The 19,447-nt window shown below is 44.9% G+C and overlaps 1 protein-coding gene across 1 annotated transcript in view; it reads left to right on the top strand.

The window, feature by feature from the left end:
• Positions 1–19,447, top strand: part of LOC117225809 (uncharacterized) — a 692,652-nt gene that overhangs the window by 148,431 nt on the left and 524,774 nt on the right. Inside the window, exon 2 of the mRNA XM_033479585.2 lies at positions 1,389–1,469. The gene's annotated coding sequence lies outside the window, so the exon portion shown is untranslated. The remainder of the gene's footprint in view (positions 1–1,388; positions 1,470–19,447) is intronic.

The raw sequence follows: 19,447 nt of genomic DNA, 5'->3' as shown, positions 1-19,447 counted from the left end.
TAAATAAATCACGCTAGCGCAAATGTTAATTATGAAATATACAAATTAACTATGAAAGAACGTCACTATTTTTGATATTTAGCGGTAGAGGCGTGCGGGTCACTGTAGTCCGCCACAGACTGCTTAACCACACACACACAGACCTAACCTACTCTTCGGTACTCTACAGGGTGTCCCAGATTTTAATGTTCAAACTTTGTCAGTATATTCTATGGCACAAAGTAAGAAAAAAATGTTATGTAAACATAGATCATATAGAGCTTTATTAAGAAGTTATAACAATAATTCAGAATAGGAATAGTAATCAACTAAAAAAAAAATAAAAAATAAAAAGAAATCTTCGATCGATGTCAATCATGTATTGTCAACAACGGTTATTAATACATTTCGAAACGTATTAATAAACACAGCTTACATAAACACACGGCATGTGCTGATCTATCCAAGCCAATGCTTCGCTATTCTAATGCAATTACTATTCCCATTCTGAATTTTTGTTATAACTTCTTAATAAAGCTCTATATAACCTATGTTTACATAACATTTTCTTCTTACTTTGTGCCATAGAATACACTAACAAAGTTTGAACATTAAAACCTGGGACACCCTGTATATCCGTGAGCGTAATAACATTATAGTTTACAGCTTTGCGCTAGGTTTCAGTGAATTCCACATCAGTATTGAGATCTCCGGAGAACATAATCAACCCCGGTGGAAATTTACCAATCTCTTTCTTCCTTTCATCAAACTTGATCTTTTGTCCCCGGCTGGGTAGCTGCGAAAGAAATGGTAGCGCGAAGTGTTAATGCTCGGGTTGTGTGTAAGAATTGCCGAATGTGTAAACGAAATGGAAATCTGACTGTCTATTAATAGCAGCATCGACAAAGGAAAAAGGACGGGCGACGCGGCGTTCCCACGGCGAAATACGTAACGCGTGGGCGGGCCATTGAAATCCCGCTTACGAATAGCAGCCGAGCAACAGGGCCAATCCCTGCTAGATTACTTTTCAAGTATCTCAATAGAACTAGTTTAGCCGACTGCTTATGGCTTGTTGCCGCGTTGAATGCGAGGCTGCGCGACGAAACGACACCCCGGCACAAAGCCGCGGGGCGGCATAAAAGAGCGTTCAGGCCCATTCAAAACTGTTGCGCCGCGTTAACATTCATTAACTTCGTTAAGTAGACACACGTACCCGCGTATCGTATCCGCACAGCGCCGTCCCCGTCCCGCCCCGCCCCCCGTCCACCGTACGCGGTCCGCGTCGAATCGTCGAGTTCGAGCGCTTTCGTTATTATAGTCCGCGGCTGGCGCAAACGCTTCCGGTTGCACGGACCGCGCGACACGCTGCGCTCTCTTCCTTCTCACCCTTGGCGGTGTTTTTGTTTCAGTGTAGTTGCGGCTTCCGGCGAGAAACAGCCACCAGAGCGAAGATCCCGGTCCCGCGCGCGAGTCGGTTCGTCGTCAGACAGGTGAGTCTTCCACACTTGAAATCTCTCCCGGTGAATCTCGGACCGACCCTCCGGGACGCAGAGACGATTTTCTTTTTTTGTTTTGCAAAATGTGCGATGCCAACTTTTGATATCAATTAGTGTCACAGCACGCGATCGGGTGTCTCGTCTTCGTGATTTCAACCCCGTTAGAGGTTATCGTTGACCTAATTAAGCGGACAATTAATATTAAATAATGTTCAATTTTCTGGACAATTAATATTAATAATATTCAATTTTCTGGGCAATTAATATTAATAATACTCAATTTTCTGGGCAATTAATATTAATAATACTCAATTTTCTGGGCAATTAATATTAATAATATTCAATTTTCTGGGCAATTAATATTGATAATACTAATTAATATCCAATTTTCTGGACAATTAATATTAATAATATTAAATAACATCAAATTTTCTGGGCAATTAATATTAATAGTAATAATATTAAATAACATCAAATTTTCTGGGCAATTAATATTAATATTAATAGTATTAAATAACATCAAATTTTCTGGAGAATTAATATCAATATTAATACTCTGAATAGCTGGAGTACGAAATAATGGAATTAAAGCACGAAGACGATCTCGCTAAATAGCGGTAACGCTTTTACTGGGGATTCCGTTAAGTATATCGCCGGGACATGTTATGCAGACGTCACTTGTCCGACTACCTCTGACACTTTAATCAATTTGACCGAAGTGCCAGAATACGGTATACGGTGCTAGAGAAATTTCAGTACACCGAACGCCGCTCCGCTATTTAGAGCAAATGCTTTTAGCGGGGAAATGAATTCAGCACGTTGCAGGATATTGTGCATCGGTTGTTTGATTGGCTCGGTTATTTTGACCAACTCAGCCGAAACGTCAGGTTATAACTAAATAAATGCAGAAATAGGGGAACGCCGGAGGCATCCTATAAATGCAACGCTGCCTTATGCCATTTACAAACATTACCGATTAATCTCTCATTTGCCCAAGTTCCTGACTTCACTAGCAATGAGAGTGCGAATCCTTCGGGCCACCTATTCGCGTTGAAACTTTGTACTCTTGCCGATCTGGTTCGACTGTTTGCGAAAATGTATCGTCGCCGAGGCAGCTGATCATTAGTTTCCCAGATATTTAGGACTGAAGTTCAGCCGGTGTTACGTAATACACGCGGGGCTATTGTTTACAAACTGCTCACGATGGCCCACCATCGGAAGAATATGTCTCCCTACTTCATGGACTTGATGCTAGTCGGCCGATGGGCTCATTAGGCTGCGGACAGAAGGCTCATGCTAGTCGGCCGATGTGATCATGACGATGAGGATAGAGAGCTTATGCTGGTCGATTCTAATCAGAAGCTAGCAGTGACTAGCATGGAAACAGTATCCCCACCACCATGCTCTAGCCAGACCTCGGAACGCTTGGGAACGCAACATTGGGCTCCGCCTCCTGACTACATCGCAGCGTTTCGCTGTGAGCCAATGGCAGCAGCACCGGGAGCGAGTCGCTGCGGCGGTGAGCCGATGACGGCGCGGGGAGTGAGACGCTGCGGCGGTAGTCAGGAGGCGGAGTCCAATGTTGCGTTCCGAAGCGTTCCGAGCCTTGGATTAGCGCATGATGGGGCGGGTAGTGTGTCTGTGTTAGTCAGTGTATTAGAGAGTCGTGGGGAGCAGAGCGGCCTTATGCTATTTGGCAGATCTGAGCTTTGTAGTGGGGATAGCAAGCTTAGTCGGTGGATTAAAGAGCAGTAGTGGGGATAGCAAGCTTAGTCGGTGGATTAGAGAGCCGTAGTGGGGGCAAAGGGCTTATACTACTCAGTTTATTGGAGTGACAGTAGTGGGGCAACGGGCTTATGCTACACAGCGTATTGGAGGGCGATGGTGGGGCAGCAGGCTCGCGCTACTCAGTGTATTGGAGAGCAGTAGTGGGGCAGCGGGTTTATGCTAGTTGGTGTATTGGAAGGCAGTAGTGGGGCAGCAGGCTCATGCTACTCAGTGTATTGTAGGGACGGTAGTGGGGCAGCGGGCTCATGCTACTCAGTGTATTGTAGAATCGGTAGTGGGGAAACGGGCTCATGCTAGTCGGTGTATTGGAGGGCGCTAGTGGGGCAGCGGATTCATGCTAGTCGACTGACTATATTGCAGCGGCGCGAGTAGCGGGCTCATATCAGACAGCGAATCTGAGATTATTTGTAGCTTGTAACGTTCTAGAGCATCAGCCTACATACATTCCCCGCAACAATGAAGCTTGAATCCTAAATTTCTAGGAAACCGTTCGCCCTGGCTATATATTCGTAAACAAGAGGACAAGATCCACAAGTGTGCGAAGTCTCGTCAGAATCTCTGAACCTTGGACCTTGCCCCCTACCCCTTGAAAGCTGCATCCAGCAAGAGCCACGAGCTCGCGTTTTCCTTTGCGGAGGTCGGCGAAAAATATTCCATTGAAGATGAATCGACGGTCGCCGGCGGGAGGCGCGCGTCGGGGATGAATAGAGCAAACGATGGAAATCGAATCCCTTGGGCAAACTGGTCGCAGCCGATTAAGGCCGTGGCCGAGCAGCTAACCCGGTCATCGGTCCGAAAGTCAGCGAGCCGTGCGGAACAAAAGCTGGATCGCCGGCGGCGGCGGCGGTCGGCGAAATTCGGTGCTAAACTATTTAAAAACAGTGGCAGTTGGTACTTTTGTCCCGGGGACAGGTTTGAAAGCGGGACGGGACAAAGGCTGATCCAATAGAGTCCTTCTGGCGAGCGAGCGGCCGTGTCTGGCCCGGTATCTTCGCGAAATCAACGAGATTACCTTGAACGGGACCCGGTCCGGGTTGGGCCATCTGTTCGGCGGATTCGCCGGCCACTCGACGGGGCCGTCGATTAACCCAGCTTCGACGATTATTAGCGGCACGCGAAACGGATAACGTCGTTATCAGGATAATTATCGGGTCTCGTAGCGTCGAGGCGATTTAACAAAAAAAAAGAAGAAAAAAACGAGGAGAGAAGCGAAAAAGCGAGGGAGAAGTGGAGGGAAGAGAGTACGGACCCGTCGCGCCTGCAAGTAATTTCCAGAGGACGGCAGTTTCGATAATTAAAATTTCCATGCGCCGTTTGACCGATCGCTCGCGATAATCCAATCTCGGCTGCTCGGCCGCGATTTGCATCGCTCCCCGCTCGTTGATATTCCGTTCGGACGGCCGGCCGAACGACGTTGCTTCTAATAATACGGCTCCCTGCGAAAATCTAGTTACGAAGAATAACGCGGACGCTTCGAATCGATGATGCACCCCGCTGACTGCACCGGTGTCCCCACCCCCCTCCCACTCCGGTGCCCCTAACGGCGCGTTAATGCCGCTTCCAGGACTCTTCAGCGGCAGGGGTCGGCCCGGCAAGAACCGATTCGCGATCCCTATCGATCCTCGGCGTTTGTTTCGCCCCTGTACGTTGCGCCCAATTTTCGGCAACCTGGTCATTCGGTCGCTATTACTTGTCCCCTAATCGCTTCAAGGATGATGACGCGTGCAGCGAGTTGCGATTGCACACGGATATTAACCTTTTCGGACGTGACAACGTTTTAAATATCGGGCCATCGTCGAAAACAACATTCGCGAATGATATCCGCACTCCGGGTCCAAATTGACCCGGGCACCGCAGCGCCCTCCAAAAGCTAACGATCAATTTCCCCTAGAATATTGATAATACGTAAAGGTGCCGTATCGATACGAGTACCGTATTGATACCAGTACCGTATCTCCTATTCCCGAATTGACCATTTTTGTGCGCGATCTGAGCGCCAATTACGGAAAACTTATTTTAATAGACAAATATGTTCTTCTAAAGAAATATGTCACGAATGAATATGTACAAGCAAAAATGACGTTTCAACTGAACATCGAAAGCAACATTCACGAATAATGATATTCGCACTCCGGGTCCAATTTGACCCGGGCACCGCAGCGCCCTCCAAAAGTTAACGATCACTTCTTCCTAGGGTATTGACGATCCATACCGGTATCGTATCGATACCAGTACCGTATCTCCTCTTCCCAAATTGTCCACTTTTACGCGCAATCTGAACGCGAATTAGGGAGTAATTACTGTACCTTGGAGCTCCGCGGTTTTTCTTACCCGACTCACATCCAAATAAACCATTTTGTATTGTCTTCCGGGAATTCGCATCGCGTGCTGCACCACACGCTTGACCGACTCCGTCGGCCCGTAGGATCGGCGTCGCAATGAATTACATAGGCGTAGGACTAATACGCAGAAATTTGCAGCAACCCGAAATTTAGCATTTCCAGGAAAAATTACTGTACTACGAAGTGGCAGAAATGGAAATGTAAGGTTGCCACATCGAGATAGTGTATATTTTCCTAGATTTCTGCGATTTTAGGGCCGATCGTATCGGTCCGATCCGTTCTCGCTCCGAAAGTCTCGTCGCTAAGGGAGAAAACTTTTTCTATCGTTATTGCATTAATTTGTAATGCTTCCACGGGCATTAGCAAGCGAGAGTAATAGAAATACAAGGTTACCACGTCGATATAATGTATATTTTTCAAGATTTCACGCCGCTGTCTCGCATTTGACAGGAACTTAAAATTTGGCATTTCCGGGAGAAATTGCTGTAGTTTGCGCGGCCGGCCGCGCGTGGACGCAGTCCGCGGCGCGTTCGCTTAAACACAAATTGAAACCGGCGAAACCGGGAGCCCCCGATTGTTATTCATGCGATATACGGGTTTATGGTTCGCCGGCAGCGGGGAATATATATTTCGGGCCGGTTACAAGGGGACATTAAAACTGCGGATCGATTAAACGCGGCCAATTAAAACTTAATGGCTCCGAATTAAGCTCCATAAAAGCCGAGGAGCGAGAATTTTTTTATCAGCCGTTTCCCGCTGCTTCTTCCCCCTTCTTCTCTCGTGCTTTTTTCTCATTCTTCTCTCTCTCTCTCTCTCTCTCTCTCTCTCTCTCTATCGCTTCCCTCTTTCGCCTTCCTTCTGTTTTATTTTATTCCGATCCTCCTCTCCGCGGATAAATGTTTGAGCGGTTGGACCGCGGCGCTGCTTTCCCGGACTCTTTATTTTTTTTTATTTTCATCCCTCGCCCGTGCACGCTACCGCGGATTTGGTTACACCGTCGAACTTAAAACGGGCGAGCTTTTTTTCCAATTACGGGGCCGGATATATAAGATCGCGGGCAAAACTGAGGCGCGGACCGGCGTCGTTCCGTCTCGAAAAGCTGAACGCGACCGATCGGATTCCGATGGAACCCGATCAAACTCAATTAAATTCAATCGGACCCGAAAAACTGGGTCTCGGTCGCTGACCAAATTATTCCCATACCGCGTTCGCTGCGCCACTTTATTGGTGCATCGTGCGGTCCATATCAGCTTTAATCGTATCACCGCAAGAAAAAGCGTTACAGTGAGCTCTCCCCTACTTAATTGCATTTTCAGTAAGCACTGGACGTCTTATAGACGTCCATTTTACGTCCACTTTAGGTCTGAACGTCGTACGTTCTAAAACAGACGTCTCAAAGATGTCTTAAAGACGTTCATTTTAGGTCTGACTGCAGACGTCTCAAAGACGTCTTAAAGACGTTCATTTTAGGTCTGGTTGCAGACGTCTTTAAGATGTTTTAGATTATTAAAACATTAATTTAAAAATTAAACATTCATTTTATGTCCAGTTTAGGTCTGAACGCCGTACGTCCTAAAATGGGCGTCTTTATGACGTCTTGTTTCAGACGTTAGAAGGACGTTCAATTCGGGACGTCTTTAATGTCCTACTCCAGACGTCTTTAAAACGTCTTAAAGACGTCTTTGTGCTATCTGGGTTAAAATACCGTTAAATTCAGAAATATAGTAAATTCGATCAAATTGTCCCTCAGCTTGGAAACGAAAATGGACAATTTGAGAAGAGGGGATACGATTATTCTAGCTTGACGATCTATTATTATAGTCAATTAATCAATTATCAACAATTATAAAAAATGAGCCGCTAAGCTCGAATAATCGTATCACCTCCTCTCAAATTGTCCATTTTTATTTCCAAACTGAGGGACAATTTCGACGGATTTACGCGAAATTACTTTTATAGCGCGAAGACGTCTTTAATACGACTTAAAGACGTCTGCAGTAAGACATTCGGCACGTCCATAACTGTCTGAAAGACGTCCCTAATTGGACGTCCTTCCAACGTGTGAAATAAGACGTCTTAAAGACGTCCATTTCAGAGCGTACGACGTTCAGACCTAAAATGGACGTAAAATGGACGTCTTCGAGACGTTCAGTGCTCATTTCGAATGCATTTAACACTGCACGCGGTTCACAAACCGAGGTATCGAGCTCTGAGTCATCCGTTGACGATAGGAAGTTATCTTGCAATATCACACCATATACAGGGTGTCTCGCACAAATCAGTACCATACAGTGAAATATCTCGGAATGCGTTGAAACTGCTGAATATTTATATAATGCCGGAAGATATTTCAAGTTGAGCTTGATTTTTATAAATTATACCATACGTTTTCCTAATTCGACGTTTACCCGATTCAACGGGACACCCTGTAGACTGTGCAAAGCGGGCGTGGCCCGGTTATCCCGTGCTCCAGCCGCGGATTATCAAAATAAACGATTTTATTTGCCGAAATTTGTTCCGATTTGAAATGCTAACCTTTCGCGCGTGCTGCGAAGAATCTAATATTTGGAATGGCACGTCAAATATTTCCTCTATAAATATACACGGAGAGAGCGCTCCGGTCACGAGCCGCGGCGAAGCCGGGGTCGCGACTTCGGTGAAAAGAGAACGGGGGCCGCGGCGCGGTCGCGCGCACGTCCGCCGGTGTTTTTATTATGATATTTCAAGGCCCGTCCGAGACAAATCACGGGGTTCATTTTCCCCGGTTATCGCTCCGTACCGGGAGCGGTTCGCAGGCGATAAGTCGGCCGGTTATCGTCCGGTCGAGTTTCGAAAAAATTCCCGTAACGCCGTTGCGCGTCGCGGAACGAGGACGTCGCGCGGCGTAGGGATGGGGGAAGCGGTGTCAGGCGACCGCGGCGCACGCACATGCACGGACGGCTGCACGTCGCACGGTGCACGGCGTCGCGTTATCGCCGGGGATCACGATACAGTTTCGCGAGGCGGCCGTCGCGTCGCGATCAGGAGATACGTGCCGCCATAAAGCTTGCGTTATCTTAACGTTATTGCATATGACGGACGTGTTCCCGTGGTCCCGGTGCCGCCGCGGCACACGCTCGCCGCGCCGCAAACCGCGACAGATGCGCGCTTCCTGCGGATATTGTCCGCCCGGGCGCGGTCCAAACGACGGGACATTAATAGAATATTGATAAACAAAGGCGACATCCGAACCGTTGCCACGAAATTGCGCCGCCCGTCTCCGATACAATTTGTCCCCCGGCATCCTCTCATTTGAATACCGGCTCGATACGCCGCGCCAAGGAACCGACTTCTTCCCAGACCAGCTTTGTGTTCCGATACTGCTGTTTGATGGACCCTTAATTGCGATAGGGTCCGGTTGGGTCGCGTCGGATTACCAATTACCGATTCGATAAGGAAAATTAATTCGATAATGCGGGGAGACATTTTGTATCATAAAGGAGCAGGCTACATTTCATTTTACACACATTCCTGCCTCAAATTTCTTAACGCCATTTCAAAGCCAATTTTAAAGCCATTCCTACGATTTCGAACTTTTTCCCCGATAGATCTATTTCCCTAGAAATCGTGGCAAACAATAGCTAAGACAGCGCGGAAATATGTGTCAAATGTGACGACGCACGTGGTCGGTTTCAAATGTTTCACCCAATACACGCGTAAGTCGGAGGCACAGTTACGTCGACATCAAAACAAAGCACTCGACACCGTCGTTATTGGGCACTCTGCACTGTTCTGTTTCAATACCGTTGCTAACAGCCGCGTCGCGTCTGTACACAGACTTTTCGGCGCACGATAATGTAAACTCGGCTTTAGACTTCGGTTCGTCGTGTGCGTTACGTTTCGGAGCCCGTATTTGTTGGCGTCAGTGAGCATGTAACATTGTAACTCGAGAGCACCGCTCGCGGTAGCTGGAAAGTGGGTACCCGAGGCTCGGCTCGGGTCGAGTATTGATCGGATCGAAATCGGGCGGGGATTCGAAAATTTCGGGTACCACGGTATCACGAGCTTTCGGGTGCCCGAGTATCGCGAGCTTTGGGGCACCCGACGTCGCGAGCTTTCGGGTGCCCGAGTATCACAAGTTTTTAGGTGTCCGACGTCACGAGCTTTCGGGTACTCGAGATTGCGAGCTTTCGGGTGCCTGAGTATCACACGTTTTTGGGTACCCGACATCGCGAGTTTTCGGGTGCCGGAGTATCACGGGTTTCCGGGTACAGTGCGTCGCGAGCTTTCGGGTATCCGACGTCGCGAGATTTCGGGTACTCGATTTCGCGCGATTTCCGGTATCTGAGTATCACGAGCTTTCGGGTAGAGGGCATCGTAAGCTTTCGGGTGCCCGAGTATCACACGCTTTCGGGTACCCGAAATCGCGAGCTTTCGAATACAGCGTGTCACAAGCTTTCGGATATCTGACGCCGTAAGATTTCGGGTACCTGAGTATTACGAGCTTTCGGGTACGGGGCATCGTGAGCTTTCGAGTACCCGAATATCACAAGCTTTCGGGTACCTGAGTATTACGAGCTTTCGGGTACGGGACACGTGAGCTTTCGAGTACCCGAATATCACAAGCTTTCGGGTACCAGTGTTACAAATCAAGAATTAGCAACCTTATGGTCCTGTAAGGTTTAAATGACGATACGTCTACTGCCAAGATTATTCGAAATTACTGTATCGCCTTTACCCGACCCGACTCGGAACAAACCCCGCACCCCAAATCTCGGGTACCCGTCCACAATATTCAGATTTCCAGGCGAGACGTTCCGCCGAGTGAACGGGTTGCACGTGACGGGGTCTTGAGTCGGAGCGGGCCGGTTCCCGCTGTTAAGATAGTCTGTTCCGGCTAGAAAGAGCAGGTGTAATTGAAAGAGAGTCGTCGGCTTGTTCGGCTTCCGGCGCAGCGCCGCCAGGATCGTGCCCGAATAATTGTGTCCCCGCGGGAAGAAGCGCGGGTGGCGAACGTGGACGGACGGATAGACGGACTCAATTTCGTTGGCAATTCGAGCCACGCGGCGGAGTCGGTCCGGGACGGCGATTCTCGCGCGCGGCTCGTCGGCCGTCGTCGAGAATCAGAAGCTGCGGCGGCGGGGCGCGACGCGCGACGGATCGAAACGCGAACAACTGAAGCGAGACAGGGCCGCGGGGAGACGATTTCTAACGCGACGAGATCGCGAGGAAACGGGGCTAGGTGGGCGGTGGGAGAGAGGCTGGTGATAGCTCGGGACGAGAGCCACAGGGATAAGCAGAGGGGCGTGCGGCGGGGCTGGCGGGGGAGGGAACAGGATGAAACAGAGGCACGATCTCTCGCCTCCGTAAGCGCTTCTGTCAACTGTATGTTCGCCGCTGGGCTCCGCGGTGCATCCGCATTGCTCACACGCTGCAGGGCCCCTTCATGCCTCGAGTCGTAGCCACGACGCGCGGCTGTGTGTTCGCGGTACATGCCGTTTGTCACCATTCAAGACGCTGACGCCGAATGCCGCGCGAGCTTCGAGACCCCCCACCCCGCTCCGACGCCAAACACGGGATTCCCCTCGCCGAGGGATCGTCGGCCGCCTCACCGAGGACATCAACGGCGGGAAAGTCCTCGATACACGGCCCGTGTACACTCCACCACCGCCCTCCCCTCCGCCTCCCGCCGCTTGCCAACCTCGACGATTGCCAGATGGACTCGCCTAACGCGCCGCATTCGATTCGAACGACGACCGCAAAACCGCGCGCTTCGTTGCGACGGAGAATTGCGTTCCCGTGGCCGGCGATCGTTAACCCCTACGACTGCCGACGCCTGGCCGCTTGTTGACCCCGGTGATAGGAGGATCGCGCGGAATCGGGTACACGAAACGATCCGTATCGGTCCGGGTTACTCTTCTCGGCGAGTTTTCGTTCTGGAGAAGTAGATTGCTATGGAAAGTGCGTGAGATGCAGGTTGACCATGGACTCAGAGTGATTAGTAGGGGTGGGTGGACCCTATGAGAGGATAGGTACCCGATATTTCGGGTTCGAGTCGGGGCAGGGATGTTCCTCGGGTTCGGGTCGGGTCCCGAAAGTTTCTGATACTCGGGTAAAATCTGTTTGGATACCCGACTCGACTCAAGCACTACCCAACCCGATTCGGGTACCTAAAATTTTCAGGTACCAGGGTACCATAAACTTTCGTATCTCGACTTGAATCACACTGAACTAGACCCGAGGCTCGGATACCCGGAACGTTCAGGTACCCAAAGATTTCGGGTCCAGACTCGACTCAAGCACTGCCCGACCCGATTCGGGTCGTTCCGGGTATTCAAAATTTTCGGGTACCCGAGTACCACAAATTTTCGGATCCCGACCAGAGTCACGCTCAACCAGACCCGAGGCTCGGGTACCCGAAACGTTCAGGTACTCAAAACTTTCAAGTCTCTACTCGATCCGGAAGGAAATACCTGACCCGATCCAAACCCGAAATATCGGGTATGACCCGAATGTCCTATTGCAGACGTCTTTAAGGTCCATTTTAGGTCTGAACGGCGTACATCCTAAAATGGACGTCTTATTCCAGACATTATTCGGGACCACCTTAAGACAGTTATGAACGACCCGAATGTCCTATTGCAGACGTTTTTAAGACGTCCATTTTACGTCCATTTTAGGTCTGAACGGCGTACATCCTAAAATGGACGTCTTATCCCAGACGTTATTCGGGACGTCTTTAAGACAGTTATGGACGTCTCGAATGTCCTATTGAAGAAGTCTTAAAGACGTCCATTTTACGTCCACTTTAGGTCAGAACGTTGTTCGCTCTAAAATGGACGTCTTTAAGACATCTTTGTGCTATCTGGGTTAAAATACCATTAAATTCAAAAAAGTGCAATAAATTCTCCCCAATTATCCTTCAGCTTGTAAACGAAAGTGGACAATTTCGAAATAAAAGATACAATTATTCGAGCCTTGCCGCTCTTTTTTATAGTCTTCGGCAATCGAGAATTTACTGTAAAATCTTTTCATCGTTACATGACAACGCGCGTTCGCTACTTTTAAAGGACGATATGTTTACCGTCAATATTATTTGCAACGTGCAACCAGGGCCCTTAATAAAATAATAAATAACAGGGCACACCGACCTCTGGTGTTTGGACTACTGGATCCACTGGAAATCTTTCGCGGCGGATCTTGCCTGTCGATCCTCAACGTTTAGGAATTCTGCGCGTCCGGAGCAACGGAGAATTATAATTTCAATTTCTCTCAGGGCCGTTCCGATAACGCAAAGTTCGGCTCGCTTCGGGTGCGTGCGTCTGCGTCCACGCAGACGATCGCAGGCAAAAGAGGCGGCTCGGGGCAGGAGAAGATACAGCGCATACGTAGAGAGGGACCACATAGCACAGTACAGCCCCGAAGTATAGTCTCAACTCGACTCGAGCGGCTGAATCGATCCGCGAGCCTTCCCCTGCACGCTATCTTCCTCCTAGCCTCTCCGCCCCTCCTTTCGCTCTCTCACTCTCTCACTCGTTCTCTCTTTCTCTGCGGCTCCAGAACCAACGTCGACTACCTACGAGCCCTAACCTCTTTCTCTTTCTCGGGCCACGACTGTCGCTTTTCCACTCGCGGCTCTCTGCTTCTACTTCCCTCTTCTTCTTCTTCTTCTTCTTCTTCTTCTTCTTCTGCCTCGAACCCTTCTCTCTCTCTCTCGTACTACACCGCCCTGCCACCCTTTCTTCTTCTCCCTCGACGCTCACCCCATCGACCAACCTGGTCACGCGAACCTTTCAAAAATGCCTGGCCCACACTCGCGGACCCTCCACCTGAATTTCTTCGATATTTCTCTTCCGCTGTCCACCGGCCACTCCGCACACGCGTCCGACACTTTTTCCCGCCGACAGTAACTGTTCCGATCAGGGTGAAAATAGCCGCTGCATATTAATTATAATTTCCTATTCGTACGCTTTTTGTCACTAGCAGAGCGCGAGAGATAAAAATGTGCGAGATAAAAATGTTGCGAGACAACTTTAAGGAACGGATATTACATTGAAATAGATTGTTTCTTTTCATTATTTTGAGAAGTTGCAAATGGTGTAACAACGCTATAAAATTCTTCTTTATATATATATAATTACTAAAAATTCAATGAACTAACCATTACTGTCCCTATTAAAATGAATCCAGTACTAAAATGCTCTCCTGAGAGACTTTCTTTAATCCGAGCACATTCCATATATATATATACGCTCATTAATTAATCATATACATATATATGATTAATTATATTATATTATATATTATATATATATATATATATATATATATATATATATATATATATATATATTAATATAATATTATATATTATTATTAAATTAATAAATATATATTATAATATAAAATATAAATATATATTTATAATTATATTATATTTCGCGGCGTAATAAAATTTACGTATTATAAAATGGACTGGAGGTCAATTGGTTTCGAATGTCCTATGAACAGCCTACGAATGGCCTAGAAACGTCCAGTGTTCCAAATCAAGACATCTTATAGTCGTCTTTAAATCGATTACAGAACGTCCTTTGAACGTCTGAATTTAGACGTCTAGAAGACGTCCATTTTAGAACGTACAACGTTCAAACCTAAAATGTATATGAAATGGACTGAGGGCCAGTTAAAGAGAATTTACTGCACTGTTATAATCAACGGGAACGATGTCGTTGCACGATAATGACAACAATTGCAAATCTGTTATTCTGGTCAAGGCAAAAGTTACGGACGTAGCGATGATGTAGTAATGATCGATTTCATCGTTACTACGAATTACAAAGCTATACATCCAGCGCGAAGTCTGTAGTCCAGTGATCGTAATGTACATACTCGTAAAGTGCTCGGATTAAAGAAAGTCTCCCAGAAGAGCATTTTAGTACTGGATTCATTTTAATAGGGACAGTAATGGTTAGTTCATTGAATTTTTAGTAATTCTGAGTGCCTTTGACTGCGCGCGGGGCCAGCAATTTCCCAATGCAGTTATTTCTGTCGAGGGGCGATTTCAGACATGGTTGGGACACCAAGAAATGTCTTTAATGCGTGTATGCTGCGAATTATGACTTTTTGTTAATTGCGATGATTGTCTATTATGAATTAATATTCTCGTTATAGATAATTGTTAATCGTAACAAATTAACATTCTCGTCGTCGATAATTGTTATTTGTCACGAATTAACATTCTCGTCGTCGATAATTGTTATTTGTCACGAATTAACATTCTCGTAATCGATAATTATTATTTGTCACAAATTAACATTCTCGTCATAAATAATTGTTATTTGTCACAAATTAACATTCTCATTGTCAGTAATTGTTATTTATCACAAATTAACATTCTCATTGTCAATAATTGTTATCTGTCACGAATTAACAATCTCATCTTCGATAATTGTTATTTGTCACGAATTAACATTCTCATCGTCGATAATTATTATTTATCACAAATTAATATGCTCATCGTCAATAGTTGTTATTTTTAACGAATCAACGTTCTCGTCATAAATCATTGTTATTTGGCACAAATTAACATTCTCATTGTCAGTAATTGTTATTTATGACAAATTAACATTCTCATTGTCAATAATTGTTATCTGTCACGAATTAACAATCTCATCTTCGATAATTGTTATTTGTCACGAATTAACATTCTCATCGTCGATAATTATTATTTGTCACAAATTAATATGTTCATTGTCAATAGTTATTTTTAACGAATCAACGTTCTCGTCATAAATCATTGTTATTTGGCACAAATTAACATTCTCATTGTCAGTAATTGTTATTTATCACAAATTAACATTCTCATTGTCAAAAATTGTTATCTGTCACGAATTAACAATCTCATCTTCGATAATTGTTATTTGTCACGAATTATAACATTCTCATCGTCGATAATTATTATTTATCACAAATTAATATGCTCATTGTCAATAGTTGTTATTTTTAACGAATCAACGTTCTCGTCATAAATAATTGTTATTTGTCACAAATTAACATTCTCATTGTCAGTAATTGTTATTTATCACAAATTAACATTCTCATTGTCAATAATTGTTATCTGTCACGAATTAACAATCTCATCTTCGATAATTGTTATTTGTCACGAATTAACATTCTCGTCGTCGATAATTATTCGTAACAAAATTTTCGTCGTCCACTCTGATGAATAACCAAAATCATCTTCAGGACAAATTTATTGATCATGCTTCAACCTTTTTCTCACTCAAATTACAACAGTTAACATCTCTGGCACATGCGTTAGAAAATGCTGAAATTATGTACTCGGATTTTATCAATAGAACACTGATTTCGGGGAATCGACACTTACGGCCAGAAAAAAGGTGATTCCAGAGCGCCTGTTGGATCGAGAGATCTCTGCTTGGGAAATCGGCGGGGCGACTCCGGCTCTCGAGAGTCTCTCGCGCTGGATATCGACTTCTCGAACCGGGTAGCATTCGGCGGGCCGGTGGAGGGGGGGAGGTGCTGGAGCGGGGCGAACCGTCGGGCTGCTGTCTAGCAGAATTTATAAGAACGCGGGGGCCGGTGGTGTGCGTGCGCAGGGAGATACCGTTGCCGAAGAATGGATGAGGTATGCCAGCGTGAGAGGGGCTTTTTATTAATCGGCAGGCATCCGACGAAACATCCGTCCCGTTCCAATATTTTCGGCGCGGAATATTTCTTGAAAATGACAACGATTCTTCGGTGTCACTCGGCCTCCCCGCCGATAGATGCCCGAATTCCTTCGACCCCCGTGCCGACCGTGGTCAAGCACACATTTTGAATTCCCGGCGAACGATCGTCCGACAGAATGCCAGCGATTCTCGCCGATTAGGCGCGTTGCTGCGCCTGATATTCGTCGGGGAGCCGGTGCCTTCGAACCCGACTCACTCTGTCGCCACAATATTTAACACGTTGGCCGCCGTGACACGGCTCAAAATGCTGCCGTAACCTCGAAGCTTCGCTGAGAGAATCGAAACCGGACAGTTGACAGCCACGAAAATCATCCGAGTGTAATGATTTGATCACCCGGTATATTTACGGTAACGACTTTTCTGAATTTCGGTCATTTTTGTCTGGTTTTTGATAAGCCAATGTGTTAACGCGTTACTCACAGTGTTGCCAGATGTTATACCTAATATGTCAATGTATTACTTACATTGTTGCCAGATGTAATGGCTATACGTTAACGTGTTATTTACAGTGTTGCCATATATTGTAGCTAATGCGTTAACGTGTTACTTACGGTGTTGCCAGATGAAATGGCTAATTCGTTAGCATGTCACTTACAGTGCTGCCATATATTGTAGCCAATACGATAACGTATTACTTACAGTGTTGCCATATGCTATAGCTAATGCGTTCACGTGTGACTTACAGTGTTGCCAGATTTTTTAGTTAATTCGTTAACGTGTTGCTTACAGTGTTGCCAGATGTTACGACTAATGCATTAAAGTGTTGCTTACAGTGTTGTCGGATATACTTACAGTTATTTACAGTGTTGCCAAGTATTGTAGGTAATATGTTAATGTGTTACTTACAGTGTTGCCAGATGTTGTGGCAAATTCGTTAGCGTGTTACTTACAGTGTTGCCGTATGTTGGGCCTACTCAGTAGGCTGCGACTGTGGTGCATTTGTGGCAAAATTGAACGGTTGCAATTGAAAAATGTTAAACAGTTCGAAGCAGCCTAACAACGTCGATATACCATTTTTAATCTATTAAAATAATTCAAGAGAGAATGAACTCGCTGCGACGATTCCGTCTTCATAAATTCACGGCGACCGTAACAGCGGCGGAAGGAAAAATACTCAAAGAAGATTTGCTTGGGCGCGGTGCGCTCGGCGTATGAAAATTGACGTTGGACGGGCGTATTTAGGTGATTTCATTAAGCTGAGTCGCCCCGCGTATTACCGTTCTTCGTCTGTCGCGAACGCGTATACACGGCGGATATTCTTACAGCGCTGGCGAGCGCTTCTTCCTTAAGCATTTCTTTTTGTGCCGGCAGAACTCCATTTACGCGATTATCAACCGTGTAAAAGAAAAACACGCGGGACTGGTACACGCGAGTAAGTCGGGGGGGGAGGGGGTGGGGCCGAGGGTATTACCATTAGACCGCGGCACTTTATGCGTTTACGGTGCGCGAGGACGCGTCTTGAATGAAATTACGAAACGAATAAATTATTGTCATTGTAAACCGGAAACTGGAGACACCGAACGAAATCGTAATCTTCTCAAGGGACGAAATCAATTTCCATCTTATCCTTTCGTCGCAGTTGCAGCGCGTTATGTGATTTTCGTTAAATGAGAGTCAGATTCGATAATGCACAAATTGTGTTAATGTTATTGTAGTATGATACTGTTTAATATTATATAACGTTATGTAATTTCGTAATATATAATTAATATTATATATTTAATATATATAATATAATATATTATATATAATTTATAATATATAATATATATAATATCCCAAAAATGTCTCGCAATCCGGAAATGGCGGGTTCCTCAGATCATTTGAAGCAACTTCTTCCTTTACAAAAATTTTCTCCGAGGCACCGTTAACGAGTTATTAACGAAAAACAGTAACCAATAAGAATCGAATACGGCTGACACGAGGTGGCCCAGCCAACCAGCGCACGAAGCCCAGTTCCGCTCATTGGCTGGGCCGCCTCGCGTCAGCCGTATTCGATTCTTATTGGTCACTGTTTTTCGTTAATAACTCGTTAACGGTGCCTCGGAGAAAATTTTTGAAAAAGAAAAAGTTGCTTCAAATGACCTGAGGAACGTGCCACTTTCGGATTGTGAGACATTTTTGGAACACCTTGTATAATACGTAGTATAATATAATATAATATAATATAATATAATATAATATAATATAATATAATATAATATAATATAATACAATACAATACAATACAATACAATACAATACAATACAATACAATACAATACAATACAATACAATACAATACAATACAATACAATACAATACAATACAATACAATACAATACAATACAATACAATACAATACAATACAATACAATACAATATAATATAATATATAATGTTATAATATTATATAATATAATATAATTTATAATGTTATAATATTATATATTATAATATAATAACTTTATCGTACGCGTCGAACGTACAAGAGATAATGACATACGAAATAGTCGATAATAACTAGACTGTAGATTTGATGGATTAATTGCAACAATGCGGGCATCGATCGCAAAACAATTATTTAATAATAATTTAACGTACAAAATTGCTAAGGGAAAAATTGCTGTGTACGTATCTGTCTTGCAATTAGTGCAGACAAGTTTATACTTATTAGTTAACAATAATAATAATAATTGCAATAATAATAATAATAATAATTGTAATAACAATAATAATTAATAACAACTGGTAACAACGAACGAGCAAGATTCATACGCTCGAACCGAGATATATTTGCAACAAATTATTCTAATTACATATGATAGATGGTATGTTATATTGTTATAAATACTTACATGCGATAAATATCTGTGAAGTTAAAAACAATATCAAAATTATTAATACGCCATTATATGATATCGTAAACAATATCAGAAATAGTCGTATGAGATTTAAAAATTTTAATTTTTTAATTTTAAACACAACCAATTTTTTTTATGCGAAGAAAATGCATATCAACGAAATAAATATAAAATTGTGTAAAGACTTATTTCGGATAAAAATGATGATCAAGATTGAAATGACTGAGCGAACAAATAAATAACGCGTAAATAAGAACGGAACGAAAATG

This window comes from Megalopta genalis, chromosome 14 (assembly GCF_051020955.1).
Source record: "Megalopta genalis isolate 19385.01 chromosome 14, iyMegGena1_principal, whole genome shotgun sequence".
In the NCBI taxonomy this organism is placed as follows: Eukaryota; Metazoa; Arthropoda; class Insecta; order Hymenoptera; family Halictidae; genus Megalopta; species Megalopta genalis.
The sequence above is the reverse complement of the archived record's forward strand: the minus strand, read 5'-3'. Positions and strand labels throughout refer to the sequence as shown.